At 43.1% G+C, this 17,528-nt stretch overlaps 1 protein-coding gene across 5 annotated transcripts in view; it reads right to left on the reverse strand.

Annotated features, from left to right (window-relative positions):
- Tln2 (talin 2) overlaps positions 1 to 15,095 on the reverse strand; it is a 392,003-nt gene extending 376,908 nt beyond the window's left edge. For 4 of the 5 annotated variants that reach the window (XM_047538976.1, XM_047538975.1, XM_047538970.1 and 1 more), the window contains exon 1: positions 14,957 to 15,095. The gene's annotated coding sequence lies outside the window, so the exon portion shown is untranslated. Of the gene's footprint in view, positions 1 to 14,120; positions 14,329 to 14,956 lie in introns of those variants that run through there. The other variant, XM_047538974.1, reaches the window with a different exon arrangement.
- Between the last annotated feature and the right edge of the window lie 2,433 nt (positions 15,096 to 17,528).

Genomic DNA, 17,528 nt, shown 5'->3' on the forward strand with positions numbered 1-17,528 from the left:
ACAGGTCTCCATGTACTCAAAATCGCTGACTTTTATATTTGGATCTGTCTTTTCTCAGGGACAATGAGAAGGCATCCTGGAAGTTAATGGATGGCAAGAATTATGACACACGTGGGTGGTCCCAGCCATGCAGGACAACATACTGGTGTCCCTGGGCATCATTTTTCTAGGAGTAGCATTAACAGGAGGACAGTGCAGGCCTTGTGATCACAACTGGAGATGGATCCTGAGTCAGTGAGAACCACAGGGTCAGGAGTTGGCCAACTACTCAAGTTGGACTCAAAAACCTGAGTTCAAATCTTTGCCCTACCATCCCTTCCAGTTCTCCAGAAGAGGTTATCCAACCTTGTTACCAGCAGCCCCCAATTTTGAAATGTTGACAGATGTTCCTGTCCTCCAGGCAAGCCCTTCCTCTAATTTATTATGCACACAAGCTCACCGTAAGTTCCGATTAAATAGCAGATTCTGAGTCAGTAGTCTGGGTGGAACCCAAGATTCTGGATTTCCAAGTTCCCAAAGGATGCTGATGCTGCCAACCCAGGGACCGACTTTAAATAGCAAGGGCAAAGAGATTTATACTCTAATCTTCTGTTTCCCAAATATCCCTGACTAGAATCACATGAGATAACTGTTAAATACACCAGGGTAGGTCTGGTGAGCTATGTAAACTTAATAAGTATTCAGGTGAGTCTTATAAGCAGCAAACTTTAAGAAACACTCAACTAGTCCATCTGCATCCCTCATTTAAAGTGCCCACAAATATGCAGGTGCTCTCACCTCCTTTCCATTGTTCTCTACAGTTAACTTAAAATCTAATACTCTAACTGCTGCCTCTGGGGCACTATAGAGCACATGAAGAAAGGTGAATGATCTCCCAAACTTGTCCTAGTCCTGGCAGCCTTGAAAATGAAAATCATATGAAACTCCTGTCCTGAGGTAGTCTACAAGTGACAAAGCAGCACAGGGATGAAAAACATACACAGCCATTTACTTACCTGAAGAAGTTACGGCTAATTACCATAGGCCCAAAAACATGCACAGTCTGCCTTGCAGTCACCATCTATTGAATCATATAATTCAGTTGAATTATATGAATTATATGAATTAATTGAATCAGATAATATACCCATTTTACTGATGATAATACTACAGCTTACAGAAGGTGGGTGACCTGTCAGGATCACACTATAACTGTGTGGAAGACTTCCACATCAGCCTGTAACACTGATCCCTCTTCCGGATTGTTTTTAAAAATCTCTACCCATGCATACCCTTCCAGACTATGCAACTCATAACAGAAGAGCTCAGGTCTGCTTTGTTTCATTTGGAAGACACACAGAAAAAGATCTGAGTGACTCCAAAGCCAGGGTTCCTCCATAAGAACAGACTGCCTCCAAACCCATCACAAGCATACAGGTGCACCATAGCTTGAATGACTCCAGACTTACAAAAATATAAATTCACAAGGCACTGACTTGGGAGTTGGAAGACCTGAAGGACTCTTCTCCCACCTCTACCATCCTACTAACACATCTGGAAAAGCCACGTGGTCTCTCTGCACCTCAGTTTGTTTGTTGATAGTATGTATAATTAATCCTCCACACCTTTGTGAACTTCCACCTGTACCAGAGGTGGGACTAAGAAGAAAATGATAACGAGTAATGGATGCGAAGCCAAGTCCCTCCCTCAGCAATCCTGCACCAATGCCACTCCTTTCCTCCCACTGAGCACTAACAGAGAATGCATACAGAATGGTTTTGAAACAAGTACGAAACGGCAGATCGTGGGGGACGCTGGCTTCACAAAAGGAATCTTCATTTCTTAAACCAATTCACAAAAAGTGTGGCTAAATTGACACATCCCCTGATACATTTTTAATGTCGAGTTTACTTAAGTGTAATTAAATATATAATAAAATTCATCCTTTTTTCGGTATACAGTTCTATCAATTGTAACCAACAATGCAGATCTACTGCAGTTTTATCTCTAATTTTTTAAGAATATATTATATAAAGTGACATGACATATATGACCCAATGACACAAAATTACTTTTGGCTCCCCTTTCTAAAAGTACAGGTCTACATTCTGCCAGAAGGAAGAATACAGAACTGAAAATCTTGTCTCCAGAGGAGAGAGGGGATCAATTTACAGAAACATCTGCAAGGAATGAGCACAGAATACCAAGATCTATTGTCCCAGTCAACGCAATTGAATCTCCATTACTAATAGAAGAAAGTCCCTCCTCCCCACCATCTCTCTCCCATATGTAAGCATTTACTAGTTTTTTTAATATGCATGCAGAGCCCAAGAATACAACATATTTCTATTAAAAGTCATTCTTAACCACCACAAAAGCCTCCTTGAATTAACTCCAAAAATCTTTAATATATTTCACATACTATCAGTACTCCAAAGGAATTTACCTGGTTAAAGAACATAAATTTTTAAGACTTACCTTAAAATGAATTGCATGAGCTTACTTAAAAATGGGAGTGGAATGATTATTGTGAGAGAAATTGAGCAATCTATTAAAAGTACTGCAGAATGAAGTCTTGGTAGTTTCAGACTAGATAACAGCATTACAAGTCAGAAAATGGGAACAAAAACCACTACAAACCATCTAACAATGTTTATACCACTACTGTGTAACTAGTTTCTGGTAAAAAGCAGAAGTGATTTCCGAGCTGTAGTTCAAGGGCACTCATACTTCAGTAGACCTAAGAATCTTCTGATTATGAAAACTACAAATTCTTGGGCCCCACACAAACATACCAAATTAAAATCTCTATAGTGATGATCTTTAATCCCAGGTAATTCCAACAGTGGGATCCAAGAATTGTACCCCAAGAAATGTACCTCTAAGAGACAATGAATTTTATTATATAAACACTCAAATAAATTTATGATAGTGAAATAACTTGGACATTGGTCCAAGAATGGGTTATAATCTAAAGGCTAATGACCAAGGCTTACAATGGTTTTCATTCTTCAGAGAGACTGTAATTGTAATATCAACAGATAACTTACAGAGTTAACAATATTTTCACCAATATTAGGTTGCCTGCTCTAATCTCTGGACCATCAGCTCAGAAGTTTTGGGTCCCACCTTAGACTTGCTAAAAGAAAACCTAGAGTTGAGTCTAAGCATCCAAGTTTTTAAAAAATTTCCCCCATGTAACTTAACTATTTGACACTGTGCACGCTTCAGTACATTTTAGTTAATATGAGTATATTTTATAACAAATACATAATCATCATAATCCTTTTCTTGCCTTGTTCTTTTGCTGATTTTATTTTTGCCTTGATAAAACACAGTGTTTGTGACTGCACCCTCTCAATTTATCTCCCGCTCCCCACCCCACTGTGATACAAGGTGCATCTGTAGCACACAGAAAGTTCAAACCAGATTGATTTTTCCATTTGCTGAATTTCCATTAGCACAGCTGGGGCAGCCAAAGAGCTCAGACCCTTTCTATCAGTATAGTGGCAGGGGTTCTGTACAAGATGCTGATCCCTGTGGGTCCAAGGTATGTAATGTTCCCCTGATTTCAGTGAGCACCTCCCCATGATGGCTCCTTGGGCCACTTGGGCATGCCAGCTGACAAAACTCAAATAATAATTTGTGGGGCATAATGGCGGCTTTTCCCTCTGCAATACTGTGTTCATGGTGGAGTGCATTATGACTTACATTTTTGAATGTATCAAAACCTTCAGGGAAAACAATAAAAATACCAATTCCTAGGTTGAAACCTCAGCTTCTGATTCAGAAAAATTCCACACAACCTCCCTGCATGATCCCCGTTCTACCCCTCCAAAAAGTGCTATGTCAAATTCTTACCATCTTTTGTCTCAGAATGTGACCTTACTTAGAGATAGGGTCTTCTCAGAGATCATCAGGTTGAAAGGAGGCATTAGGATGGTTCCTAATGCAGTATGACTGGTGCCTTATAAAAGGGGAAGTCTGACCACAGATACAGACACAACATAATAGAGGGAAGGCAGTGTGAAGACAGACTAGGACAGAGTCATTCACAAGCCCGGAGCAGCTTCCCCTTCACAGTCCTCAGAAGGAATGAGCCCTTGGTCTTGGACTTCTAGCTTCCAGAACTGAGACAATAAATTTCTGTGGGTTTTTTTTTTTTAAGCCACCCAGTTTGTGACATTTTGTTTCCTCAGTCCTAACAAACTAACAGCTTCCATTTCAAGAGAAAAGTGCTCTTCTGTCCTTCTGGGGAGGGCCATCTGGCCATCTGATGCTTCTCAGATTCCCCAGAGCATGTTCTAGTGTCTCTGCCAGGCACATTCATAAAGTTCCATATAAACACCTTATGGGGTTCATCAGAGGGCCAGTTCCAGGGTAGGGGCTGAGGCATCTGCAGGCTCCACTGTGCAGTCTCCAGCCAGTAGCAGCTGTTCCAAGATGGGAGCACCCCATTATTACTAGGTTCATCAGCTAATGATTTGCCATGCCTTACAACTATCAAATCACCCCTGTCCAGCTAGCTCATACCCCTTTTTCCTTCTGTGAGAGCAGCACTCTTGGTTAACCTCTGGCTGGCAACCAGCTTCTCTGGTTAAATCTGAGATCATCTGAAGCCAGCCTCAGCACTCACCTAGGAATCTCAATCAGAAAAGACCTCAAGAGGTTATCTTCTCAAACTGAATGCAGCAGTTTTCTCATGTGAACAGGACAAAACACATGGGGAAAATATCAGAAAACTAAATTTTCCCAAGGAAAAAGTTCTTTCTATATACATTAAAAATGGAAACTTACCAGGTTTGGTAACCAGGCGGGGTACAGCCCAGAGCAAGCTGTGACCTGGTAGAAATGACTGCCCTGCATCTGAAATAAGCTAGGTCTGTCCATTGTGGGAGGCCAGCAGGCATTTGCCCTGCAGGGGCCTGTCTCCAGTTCCCTGGCTGCCTTTAGGTCTTCCATAAAGGGCAACCTCTCCTAGGAGCCTCCCTAGGAGCTTCCTACCTTGAGGATTCAGTTTAGTGAAGCAGGTTTAAGAACCAGCATTTTTAACAGGCTTCCCTGGCATGTCCCAGAGTTCAACAGCACATCCCCAAAAAGGAGAAAGGACCTGGTAGAGGTCAGAGAAGTGGTATACCAGCGACAGCTTTGCCAAGCATTACAACCTTCTGAGCCTTAGTTCTTCCCTTGTAAAATGGAGAAGCTACCCTAGAACCATTCAGGATTCCCTTAAAAAAAAAAAAAAAAAAAAAAGACAATAATAATAAACAACTACACTTGAATCACACTAAGATATTCCACAAAGGCATGTGCCTTTTCTTCTTTTCTTTCTTCAACTGCTTTATGGCTGGGCCTCTGCAGGCTGCCTTGGGCTGACATCTTACCCATGGAATGAGCTCCTGTGGCCCAGTGGGGGAGGGCCCAAGAGTGATAAGCGATAAGCATTGAGCCCAGAAGAGAGCCCCTCAAGGAGAAAATTAAGCCTCTTAAAGTGCCCGCCATGTAATCTCTCAAACCCAGGCATAATCCACACTCTCCTTCAAAGATCTTTCATGCATGACCTCAGGCCACACTTAGAAATAGCTTCACTCACATCAAATAGGTCCTATACACAGGTGCCAAGTCATTAAATGGGCCATCTTGAGGCAATGCAAATAGAGAAGAGAGAAGTTTTCATTTAAACACACCAAGCTCTGGGGCTCTCTAACTTGGGTGCTTGAAAGAGAAGTAGTGGGAGGAACCACTGAACAGCCCCACCCATCCATAAGCCAGAATGCTCATGAGGAGACATCTCTCCATGTGGTCAAGTGGACCCTGGGGATGAGTGATTCACAAGAACATTAAGGTCAACGACAAACACTTCAGACAAGTCCATTTATCTTCTTCAACCAGCAGCAAAAGTTACCAAGTAGACTGCTTAAGTGCCCCTCTTCAGTGATAAAAATGAGAGAGGCAACCATTTGTCTCCGTCTAGCTGTCCTCTGCAGGTGCCTCCTATCACTCAACAAGTATTTAACAAGGATGTGCTTCATTCATTCAATACTTGAGCCCCTAATTCTCAGCACACGGTCTAAAAATATTGTATCCTGAGATCCTGCTTTTCCACCTCCACATTAGGCTCTTCTCAGCTCAAGTCTGGGAGAGATGTATGACTTCTCATCCAAGGCTAACTTCTGTAACCAGTAACATTCTTTCACCATTTATTCATTAATTTTTTGTTGTTGTTGTCGTTGAATACTATGTGCCAGCTATTGTTCTTGGCACTTGGGGATCCAGTGGCAGAGGTGATTTCTGTTCTGAGCTCATATCCTAAGAGCCATGAGATGGACAATCAATGAGTCATGTGTAGTATCAGGGAATGACAAATGAAAAGAGAGCAAGAAGAAGATTGAGAGTGGGGCCAGGGAATGCCAGCATGACCTTTCAAGAGATAAAACTTGAACAGATTCCTAAATGAAGTGGCGTGTGAGAGTTCACCTCCAAATTTCAGAAGACAGAAAGACAAGGTCTGATAAGAAACTGAAAATTAAGCAGCCAGGGGTAAGAGGAGAACCAGGCAACGGTTGTGACATGAAAGACAGGTGAAGAAAGTGTTCCAAAGAGTGGGCAATCAGTAGCTAAATGCTGTGGAGAAACTGCAGAAGATAACTAAGAGCAGGTCCCTGAAGAAATGTGGTTTCAGGAGTGAAGTAAACCAGATTAGAATAGGTTCAAAAAGAACCAAGGAAGAGGAAATAGTGTCAGGAAATATGAACAGTCTTTAAAAAATATTTGCTATTCAGGGAGAGCAGAGAAATGCCAGAGGACTAGGACAGAGGGTCAAGGGAGTTTTGCTGCTGCTATTTTTTTTTTCCCTAAGATGAAGATGCTTCAATGTTTCTGGGGGCATTACCCACCAAAGAGGGACACTGAAGGTGAAGAAGGGAAAAGAGATGCCCATGTGTGTGAAAGCTGAGGGAAGACAGGCTCCTGTGCACATGAGGTGTAGGTACTAGTAAGTTAGTAGATTTAGTAAGGGAGGATGATGAAACCAGTTCCTAATTACATCTTTTCTCTGAAATAAGCTAAATAATGACCTGGGTACTCAGTTAATTGAGAGGGATGTGAGGCTAGAAGTTTTGTGGATCTGGCAGGATCAAGAGTCCCCTTGAGGTTTATGGTCTTGAATCAAAAGTGAGAGGATGCAGGTGGCTGTGTATTTCCTACAGTCAGATTCCTCAGCCTGGGACTGGAGTGGCTGGGCAGGGGTGGGTGGCAAACAATGGGTTTAACCAAAGGTAGAGTTTTCTCAGGGAAGTGGGGTGACAGGAGAGAGGGTTCTGGGAGTTAAGGAGGCATACAGGAACCTGAGCTGGGAACCAAAGAACATGGACAAGAAAGGGATGAAAGAAAATGAAGAGGAAGGGCCACCAGGTCAGAGGCCCTTATTAGGGTGAGGGCTAGGTGGAATTAAGTTCTGGAGGAAATAAAAGAAAAGAAAAACAGTGACAATTCCACTGGGATGCTTGTCAAAATTTTGATGGGGATGTAGTCATAGGTAATAAGGTCTACAACCACGTTTTGCAAATGATTAGGCTGCAAATGTAGTGGATAGTGAACCATGACTTAATGAAACTGAATAAAAAGTGAGAATATATTATACCTGATCATGGCAAATTCTATTGTATAAAACTTTTCATTCTATTGGTTCATCATATAAGATGTATTTGTCTTGTGACTTGAGATAAGGAAAAACTTCAAAGACACAGGGGTGCACTTTCTCTTGACATTTTGGACCACATAATTCTTTGAGTGCTCTCCTGTGCATTGCAGGATGTTAAGTGGCACCCTTGGCCTCTATAAATGCCAGTATCTCCTCTTCTTTCCCCCAAGTCATGAGTCACTTCCCTGCATCCTCTAGTGGCAAAATCACCAAGAACCAGAGGTCTAGAGATAACTACACAAAGAATGGAGGAGGCAGGGTAAAGGCAACTGAAAAAGTGTAAAGGAAAAGAGATTGCAAGGAGAATGGAAGCTCTATACAGATGTTCATGCCATTTAAATTATTGATGGGAGGTAGAATTGTAGACCAAATGCTAACATCTTCAAAGAATGAGGCCAGGTGACCCAGAGAACCATCAATGAGTAGTCTCCCATCCTGGCTGCACCTTAGAACCATGTGGAGAACTGACCTATCCATGTCCAGACTCATCCCAAACCAACTACAGGTGATTCCAACATGCAGCCAAGTCAGAAACCCCTCAGAAGAACCACACTACAGACCCCACTTATACATGACCCTCTTCATGAAAATTTCCCTCCTAGTCGCCTTCTTCTCCTGAACCTCATTATCATTATTATCAAAATTGCTGAGAAGCAATTTTGTTTTGCTTCTCAGTTACATGTGAAATCACGGAAAAGAATAAAAGGCTCTAAAAGCAGAACAAATGTTCATTTGCTGAACAATTTTAGAATCAAAGGAAAGCAGGAGGGAAGCCTTTTGGGGGATGCTCTTCTTGAGCTTTGGGCCATACGACCCTATCAAGGACTTTCCATACAAGTATGATTCTCGGAGGAGGAGAGACAAGTTGCTCAAGTGGCACTGATAAGCATCATTAGAAACATAAGCGCTTTGGTTACGCTGCAGTAAACCCTTGTTGAAAGTAATGATTACTGCGTTCTCCAAAAACTGCACCAATATTTAGATTGCAGTGCAATTTAAGCCACATTTATCATCTGATCACCATTTTATTCTTATTATTTGCCACACATAGCTAACTCTTGTTAAAAGAAACCAAAAGCATCAAATCATGAATTTGTATGTGTGATGAGGTGAGGGGAAAAAAAGGAAGCAATTTTTAACAGCCCTCTTCCTCTTTCCCATGAGAATCCACTGCAGAATATTTAAAACAATAGCCATAAACTGATTTTCACAGTTGATTAAACACATGCATCTATAAAACATCACTAAACTCCCAAATACCTACCATAGACAAAGACAACAAGTAAAACAGCCCAAATATTTACTTTGTTCCAGTTTGGTGAAACAGATTAAATTGAGTTAACCTGCCTTGATTGAGATCCTAACTTTCATTAGTAATGGGGCAGAATATAAGACCTGCAAAACAAAGGATAGCTGGTTCCTCTAAAGGAGTGGTTCTCAAACCTGGTCCCTAACCAGCAGGATTAGCCTCACTGGGGAGCTTATTGAAATGCAAATGATCAGACCTGACCTAAGCCCTACAGAATCAGAAACTGGAGCCAACAACCTGGGTTTTAACAAGTCCTCCAGGTGTTTCTGATGCATTTTAGTTCGAAAACCAGTGATCTAAACTGAAGCATAATTTTCAAATTGTGCAGCCAGGGCTTCCAGTGGACTGAGATCCATTCACAAGATCCACAGGGTCACAAGGTATGTACTTGGAAAAATAAGGATGGAGTGTCACTGCTTTTGAAAGTTTGATTCTAGCTGTAAGGTCCAAAAACTCATATAGATTCTATCAAGATTTCAAAAGTTACATTAAAAGGGTTGAAGTGGTTCAGGTTTACGTAGTTTAGCTAAGCCAGGGGTGGTGTGGAAAGAGACCTGGGTTCAAATGCCAGCACAGTCATCAAGTAGCACCTCTCTTGGCCTCAAGTTTCAGGAGGTCTGCTATCTAGGAAGACTCCCCAACCAACCAGGGGCTCCTCTCCTTCGGGGACTACCACTGGTCTTCCATCAGGCGGGATCACAAAGGAGAGTGCTCGTTAAAGAGATGGGTTTGTCTTCTTTTCACTGCTCTCCTGGTAATAGGGATGAGCAGTTTTTCCTGAAGATATTCTCTCTACATCGAAAATATTTGCTAAAATTGAAAAATCTCAGAATTGTAGAAGATGATTAACAGCAAATTTCCAAGAGATAAGAGATTGTTATAGGAGGAATCAGAGCAAGTAACCATGATTATTTCCCAGCCTTTGGGTCCCAAAAGAGGTCCTGGTGTTTCCTATTCATTAGTGGAATACTTTTTAAAACTGTTTTCATATAGAAAAGCTTGCGTATTTAAACAAGTAAAGCGATAGAGGTGTATATGGAGAAGAATAATTACTTCCTCCTCCCCACTGTCAATTTTAAATAATATCAAGTTTTGAATGTTCTTCCACATCTGTCTCCAAGTCATACACCTAGGACTTCTTTTTTAAAATAAAAAATAGGATCATATTACATATGATATTCTGCAACTAGCTTTCATTTTACATGTCATTTTAATTTAATATCTCATGAACTTCTCTCACAAAACAATCCATAGTATTAACATACCCTGCTGTTTTTTCCTACTGACATCCATGTTGTTTCTAGTTTATTTACTATAGTAATCCACAATAAACATCCGCATATGGAGATCTTTACCTGCTAATGTTTTCATTTCCATAAAACAAGGGTTCAAATATGGGATTGCTGGTCTATGGCATGCAGGTTCCAAACTTTCCCAGAAGTCCTCTCCTTTCCCCCAAAGTCTCCATCAAACACATATCCACCAACAGAGTCTGAGAGTTACCCCTGTCACATCTAACAGAGGATGTTACCACCCTTTTAAAAAGTGCGCCACTTGTACAGATAAAACTAATCTCTGTTTCTTAATTTACATTTTTCCGGACCATTAGGGATGTTTAAAACCTTTTCATGTTGACCGATCATTTGCATCTCTGAATTTGCATCTCTTCTTATGGCGATTGCCTATTCACATCCTTTGATCATCTTTCTATTGTTTTATCCTTTGTGCAGCGTTTAATCACACACTCAATCCCCACCCCCAATCTGCTAGATACACAAAGTACAAGAGTATCATCCTCCAGAGACCCAGAGACCCTGAGACCCTGAATCTGTCAGGTAAGGGCAGGGGTTGTCTTAATAAGAGCATGGTAAACCCTCAAGAACATTTGCTGAATAAGTGAATGGCAGAGTTTTGTTTGTTAAAATTGCAGCTAGAAGAGTATAAAGGAAATACAAATGTTCATTACTTGTTCTACATTTTCAGCACAGCATCAGTTTGACCAAAATTAAATTGTTGGTTAAGAGAAAAACAAAACCATGGTCTTGGCACTGACTCTGAAAATCCACTGTGAAATGGGTAAATGAGCCCAGTTCTAATTCATAGCTCTGGCTGACACATAAATAAAGGCTCTCACAACCAAAGTATTTTGTACCCAGCCTGGTCCACCAGCTGCCATTCAAATGGCACCTGCCACTGAGCCAAAGGTTGTTAGGATAGTCAACCAACAAGAGAGGCCTACCTTAAGCATGTTATTCCTTTTTTGTTTTTGTTTTGTCCCTGACTCCAAGACTTGCTTACCTTTCAAAACTGCCTGCTTATGGGGGTTGGGGGTGGCCTGCAGGGAAATTTGGCAGAGTTGGATTCCTAAACTCTTTTAACTTTAGGGAAAACATCTGGTTAGGCCCACCATTTATCCCCATTATTTGTAATAGTTCTGTTTGGCTTATGTTTTAACTAGTCTCCTTATTAAATATAAAAGCAATAGGATTAAAAAGTTCTGGAAGAAAGTACTGTAATTAAAAAGGCACCAGTTGGGTATGTGAAGCTATAATTCTGGGTTACTCATTATATTTTTCTTCTTGTCTTTAAAGAGTTTTGTACTCAATTTTAAAAGGCTTTGAATTATTTAACTCATTTTTAATACTTCCTGTATTAGCCAAACACCACCCAAAATCTCCAAGAAAACATTATGAGTCAAAAGTTCTGGAGCATAATGTCACAGATCATAAGCTGGAGACACTGTCCCAAAGTCTGAACATGCCACACACACACACACACACACACACACAATATGGGGTCTGATAAATTGACACACAACTTTCCGAACTGCATAGGCATTTCCTACCCTTTGAAGTTACAAAATCTTAATGGGAAAAAAATGCAGGAACTTTAATCAAGCCATGAAGTTATGATAATAGGAATCAGGCAAGAGGCAACAAAGCAGTTTTGAACACATTAAAAAATATATAAATATTAGGGTAGTAAATTTGGGAATAAAGATTGGAAGTGTACAATAAAACTTCTCTTGAGTTGTTTTTATACAATTTTAACATGCAACAAAAATATGTGACATACAGTTATAGAGTAAAATACTAAAATTAATAAACACATCTTTAGGTATGTAGATTCTTTTTCTGAGCATACATGATAAAAAATTACATTATTCATCACCTGTAACTGCTCTTGGGAACTAATGATGTTCTGGGAAGTAGGAGATGATGAGAATCACTGTAATTTAGTGAAAGAAAATTGGCATAGAAAATCACACACACACACACACCCTTCTTAAACTCTATCTTCACTTAAAAATACTCTGGGGGAAAAGTGTTTGCAAAAACAAAACGAAACAAAAACCCTGAACAAGTACAGTCAGCAGTAGGTGAATTCGAAATACACATACAGCTTACCCATACTGAGTATACTTGCAACTCATTCAACAGGGTCAAATTTTTCAAAGTTCACTTTCCCTTTAAAGATAGAAGTGCAACATCAATGACTAATATAAAGATTCTAGTAATTCTTTAGTATCTACTAGATAATTGAAAATGGTACAAGAGTAGCTAGAAAATGGTTTGTCCCCCAGGCAAAAGTTAGAGGTGTTTCCTACAACCTCTAAGGCTGGAAACTTCATAAAACAGATGGAGGTTTTCTGCGCCACTTTCTCTGCTAAATTGGAGAAATGTTATCTTGTTTGTTTGTTTTTTTCACTTCCTTAATGTTCAATTAAAAAAAAAAAAAGAAAGAAAGAAAAGAAAAGAGTTCCTGCAGGTAGCCCTCCTATTCCAAGGCCACTTTTCCCATCCACTATTCTCCTCAATTTTTGCATAATGAGCCATCAACGAAGTCAGAATCTTGGAAACTCGGTGTGTGACATTCACGTGGGAAGCACTTATTTAAGTGAATAAATAGCAAAGAAGCAGTCTAATACCTGACATCACACCTAGATGAATGCCTCTGTCCTCCTTCCACATACAGCTTCCCCCAACCCCAAGTTTTTGTGGTTCTTTCCATTCTCTCCAGTGATGAAGACCCAAAGTACTGACATGACCTCAATACTGTGACATCATTTCATTAAGACTCCAAGGAGAAAAGCTGGCACATTCCTGCACTCATCCCATCCCATCATAGGTCAGCAAACACGCCCTCTCCTGTCCCTTCACAAAGCAGAGGTCAATCTATCTACAAAAGTATAAAGATTTCTCACCGCCCAGCTCCTAAGAAGTCCCTACCTCCAAGTTCTAGAACAGGGACGATAACCAGCAACCTGAGGAACGACTCACTTTAAGTGGTACTTAGCGCACTAGGGTGCTTGAAATTTACGTGTATTTCTGGACCCGTTTCTCCAGGACATCACCCCTACTTTCCTGTTTTAAATTGGGTCTCTGACAAAGTCAACTCTTCAGCTCATTTCTCTCATCTTTTGGAAATAACCAGGGGTTAGTTTTCGCCACGAGCCACAGGAATTCTTCTTTTCCCCAGCATCAAGAATGCAAGTTTCCCCACGTGTCTCCTGAAGCCCCAACTTCTGGAAACGCCCCCCATTCCTCGCCTCCAGCTGGCATCATCCTAAGATCCGTAGACGCGGGCGCTACTGCCCTCGCCGCCACAGCCAAGGAGGCGACTGAAGGCTTTGGGCTAGTAGACCAAGCCAGGCCCTCGCCAGGAACCGCGAACTGGGGCGCCTCCTCTCCGGCAGGGAGTGAGCCCTCGCGCCCCTATGGAGCATCCAAGCGACTCGGGGCGCCGGATAAATGCTCTTCATTAGCCCAGCGCCCAGCCCAGGGACGCGGCCAAGCGCACCGCTCCGAAGGAGCGCCGGGGGCGGAGGTAGCTGCCAGGGAGAGGGGCGTGTTCCCTGAACCTCGCAGCACTAAGGCCGCGTCTCCACGGGACTGGGACATGGGGGAGCCAAGAGCTAGGTCCCTAACCACCGCTCTCCGCCCCAAACAGCCCGGGGCCGGCCTGGCGACGCGCTGCAACCCGAGCGCCCTTGCGGGGACAGCCGCCTCTGCGCTTGCCTCGGCGCGCAAACTTTCCCAGCGACAATCGCTCCTGCTTCCCGGCGGGGCGCCGCGCTATCCCCGGGGCCCAGAAACTGTTCACCCCCTCCCCTCCGCAGCCAAGACCCACTGAAAATATGGCGCCCTCGAACGTCGTTCCTCCGGCCCCTCAGGGATCCCGAAATGCCGGTCTCCAGGTCCCTGCGGCTCCCAATGGGCGCGAAATCTCAGCTCATGGGGCCGGGGAAGGAGCCGCTCAGCCAGTGAGAGGCCACCGCTCTAGATCCAAACCCTGCCCTCGCTCTTGGCCGGGCGCTTCCCCAGTCGCTCAGCGGCCGGCAGTTAGCTTGTGGCGAGATTGGCAAGTGAAGGGGAGTCCTGGAGTCTGCAGGTCTAAGAGTCCGGCGCTGGGAAGGAGCTCCCGGTTGTCTTTGCTGGGAGCCTCGGCGGGAGTCTTGTTTGCAAAGTGGCGTTGGACTCCGGGCGGCCAGTGCTGGAATGAAGCCGCTCCGCCCTCGCCAACTCTCCTGGCGCGGGGGCCCGGTCGGGGTCGAGGGGACACTCCATGCAGGCGGGGCCGCTTTTCAAAGCCCAGTTACCGGAAACCCGCGGGAGCCCCGGAGGGGATCAGCTGCCCACAGCCAGGAATCAGCTCTCAGGCGCCGGCTGCGAGACTGTTTGCAAACCGTGGCGCCCAGGTCGAGTGCAGTGAAACATACATGTGCAATAGACAGGTGCATTAATTTCAATTTATTTTTATTTTCCTGCAAAAATCCCTCCACGAACATGAAATCTGGGAGCTTTGCGGGGTTTTTTCTGCATTGACATCACTCACGAGATGCAAAAGGGAGGGAAAAAAACACCCACATTTTCCTTCTGGAGAGGGGAGGGAAAAGACATGAGAAATTCATGCAGCGTGCATGCAGCTGGAGGAAGAGAAAAACCCGAGTGAGCCGTGCGCCTTACCGGGGGATGCATTTACTGTCTCATTGCAGAGCGCCTGCCCCGGAGTGCAGCCGGCGTCCCCCCGCGCGCCCGGCGACCGCTCCGCTCCCGCAGCCGCCGCAGCCGCCTCAGCCGCTGCCGCCACCGCTGGCTCCCGGCGCGGAACAAGAGCCGAGGGCGAGCGCGAGCGCACGGCCCGCGAGCGCCAGGAGGGCAGGAAGCGCGTCATCACTCGGGGACGGCACGGCTCCGGTGCGGGCCCGGCGCCGCACGGCAGCCGGGTCGGGCCGGCACCGACGCTCAGGGGACTGTAGGGTCTCTGTACAGCGGTGCGTTGCAGGGAGGCTCTGCGAGGGAAGGCAACGGGCTGGCGAAGCTGTCGCAGGGAAAGGGGGTGCAGAGTGACCGCGAATCCCCGGAACTCGGGCTCTGCTGTGTAAAGGGGATTAGGCTTGGCGGGGAGGGACCCCGCATCTCGTGGAATGGGGTCTCAGGGTCCTCCCAGTGCCTTCCCGGTACCATTGGCCAGGAAGAAAGTGAAGCATGGCTCTTACCGTGGGTGAAGTCCTGCCGCGACGCGGGTGGCTGGAACCCCACGCGAGCTTGCCCCCTTCAGCACACGTACACCGACGCCCTGCTGGTCAAAGGTCACTTAGGGATTTGTGGAACAACTTGAGGAATGAGTGGAAGAAGAGGAGTGTTCTCCACATGAAAACATGAAAAATTTTTCTCCCATCTACCGTGCCCTTGAATAACATCATTTATACACTTTGCCCCTTCAATGTACAGCTATCAGGAAATGCTGTAGGATAATGTGAAACAACGTGAAGATTATTAAGTGGGCAAGGAGACAAATCCCAAAATACTATGTACCCTGTGATTCTATTTTTTAAAATTATGTTATGGAAGGAGGCAGAAAAGACTGAACAAATAATGCCAATGCATTCACTGGGTCTCAGTGATTGGTGGGATTGTGGATGGGTTTTCTTCTGCTTAGTTCTAATTTTTCTGTAAGGGATACATTAATGTTGTGATTTCAGAAAAAAAAAAAAAAGACAAAGTTTACAGCTTTTCCCCTCACCCCAGTACAAATTGGCCAGATAGACCTCTCTTCCCAAGAAATGGGTAGCAAATCACTTTACTCAAAAGAAACTCTAGTTACTGCAACTTTTCAGTGTTTCTCAGAGCATGAAACAGCTGTCACTGTAGACTCAAGAGTGAGTTGATTTTGTAAATTGAAACTGTCTCAGAGAAGCCCATTGAGACATTGGATAAAACTGGACATTCTGTAAGAACAATTGCATGCTCTTATCAAGACTGATGAACCTGATTGTATGACCTAAGAGAGATCTATAACCTTAGAGTATGACTTCGCAACTTATTCTCTTTGCAGCGAATAAACTTTTATAAATCAAAAAACCCAAAGAACCAATCAGTTGGCCACTTGAGGAAGTCCTAAAAGTTGCAGAGCACAAGACTGTTTCTAATTGCATAGGTAAAGTGCTTCTGTTTGCACCTTTTTAAACATTCACCAATCTAACAGAATAGCTAGTGGTGGCAGCAAGCCACTTCAGGGAATAGCTAGAAAAGCAAATGTTTGATTCAGTAAGAGCCTGATAATAAGTTCATTATATTAATGCCACTTAAGTTATTCCTTCGTTTACTGACAAATAGCAACCATATTTTTATAGCTCCAGTGCCAGGATTACATAAGACACTCATCAAGAAATTCGTTGCACCCAATGTCATTTTCTCCTTCCATTCCCCAGGTCACAGGGTATAATGGCTACCCATCAAGCATCTCAAAACTAGTTTGTCCTGCCCCACAACTGGATTTCAAGCTTTTTCATCATTTAATCCATCTTCCTTGAAGTATACCTGCATTTTTCTACTACACACCATTGAGATGCCAGTCAATTATAAGATAAGTCCCATGAGAGTAAGAATCTTGTCTGCATTTCTATGCCTAAAAAAGAGCCTAGCACATAATGGGTGCTCAATAAATACTTGTTAATATAAATAGCATATTTATACACTATTTATCTAGTTTGTGAGATATTAGAAACATTCTCTCTCCTATTAGACTGTCAACAAAATCCTGGGATACTTCAATGTAGAGTTATAGCCTTGGTTTAGTCTAGTAATTTTACTCTTTTCAGAGAGTAAATCTTAAGATTTTCAAAGCAATGAGGTGCAGGTGTCTGAATAGCTATGCATTAGTAATCAAATTAGCACCATTCTGTGGCTCTCTGAGATCAGTTTAAACCCCTTTCCTTAGTGAAAAAGAACATCAATCCTAAAGTTCTTTGCTTATGTACTGCCTTCATATCAATTGACTTTGAACATTGTATTTTACAGTACCTCAGTTTCCATCACCACTCTTACTATTTTGAAACTATTTGCCACTTCTTTAGGAAAACCAACTAACCTTTTTATTGCCTAGTCATATACTTTTCAACAACTTCCTCAATTTAGAAGTAAAATTGATTTTATCACTAACTTACAGTAACTAATCTGAAATTGACCCTCCTCCACCAGACCTGAGAAGTTATTTCTAAATTTAGAATCAGATGTTAGTAGCCTCTGTCTTTAC

Source organism: Sciurus carolinensis, chromosome 2 (genome assembly GCF_902686445.1).
Source record: "Sciurus carolinensis chromosome 2, mSciCar1.2, whole genome shotgun sequence".
Classification (NCBI taxonomy): Eukaryota; Metazoa; Chordata; class Mammalia; order Rodentia; family Sciuridae; genus Sciurus; species Sciurus carolinensis.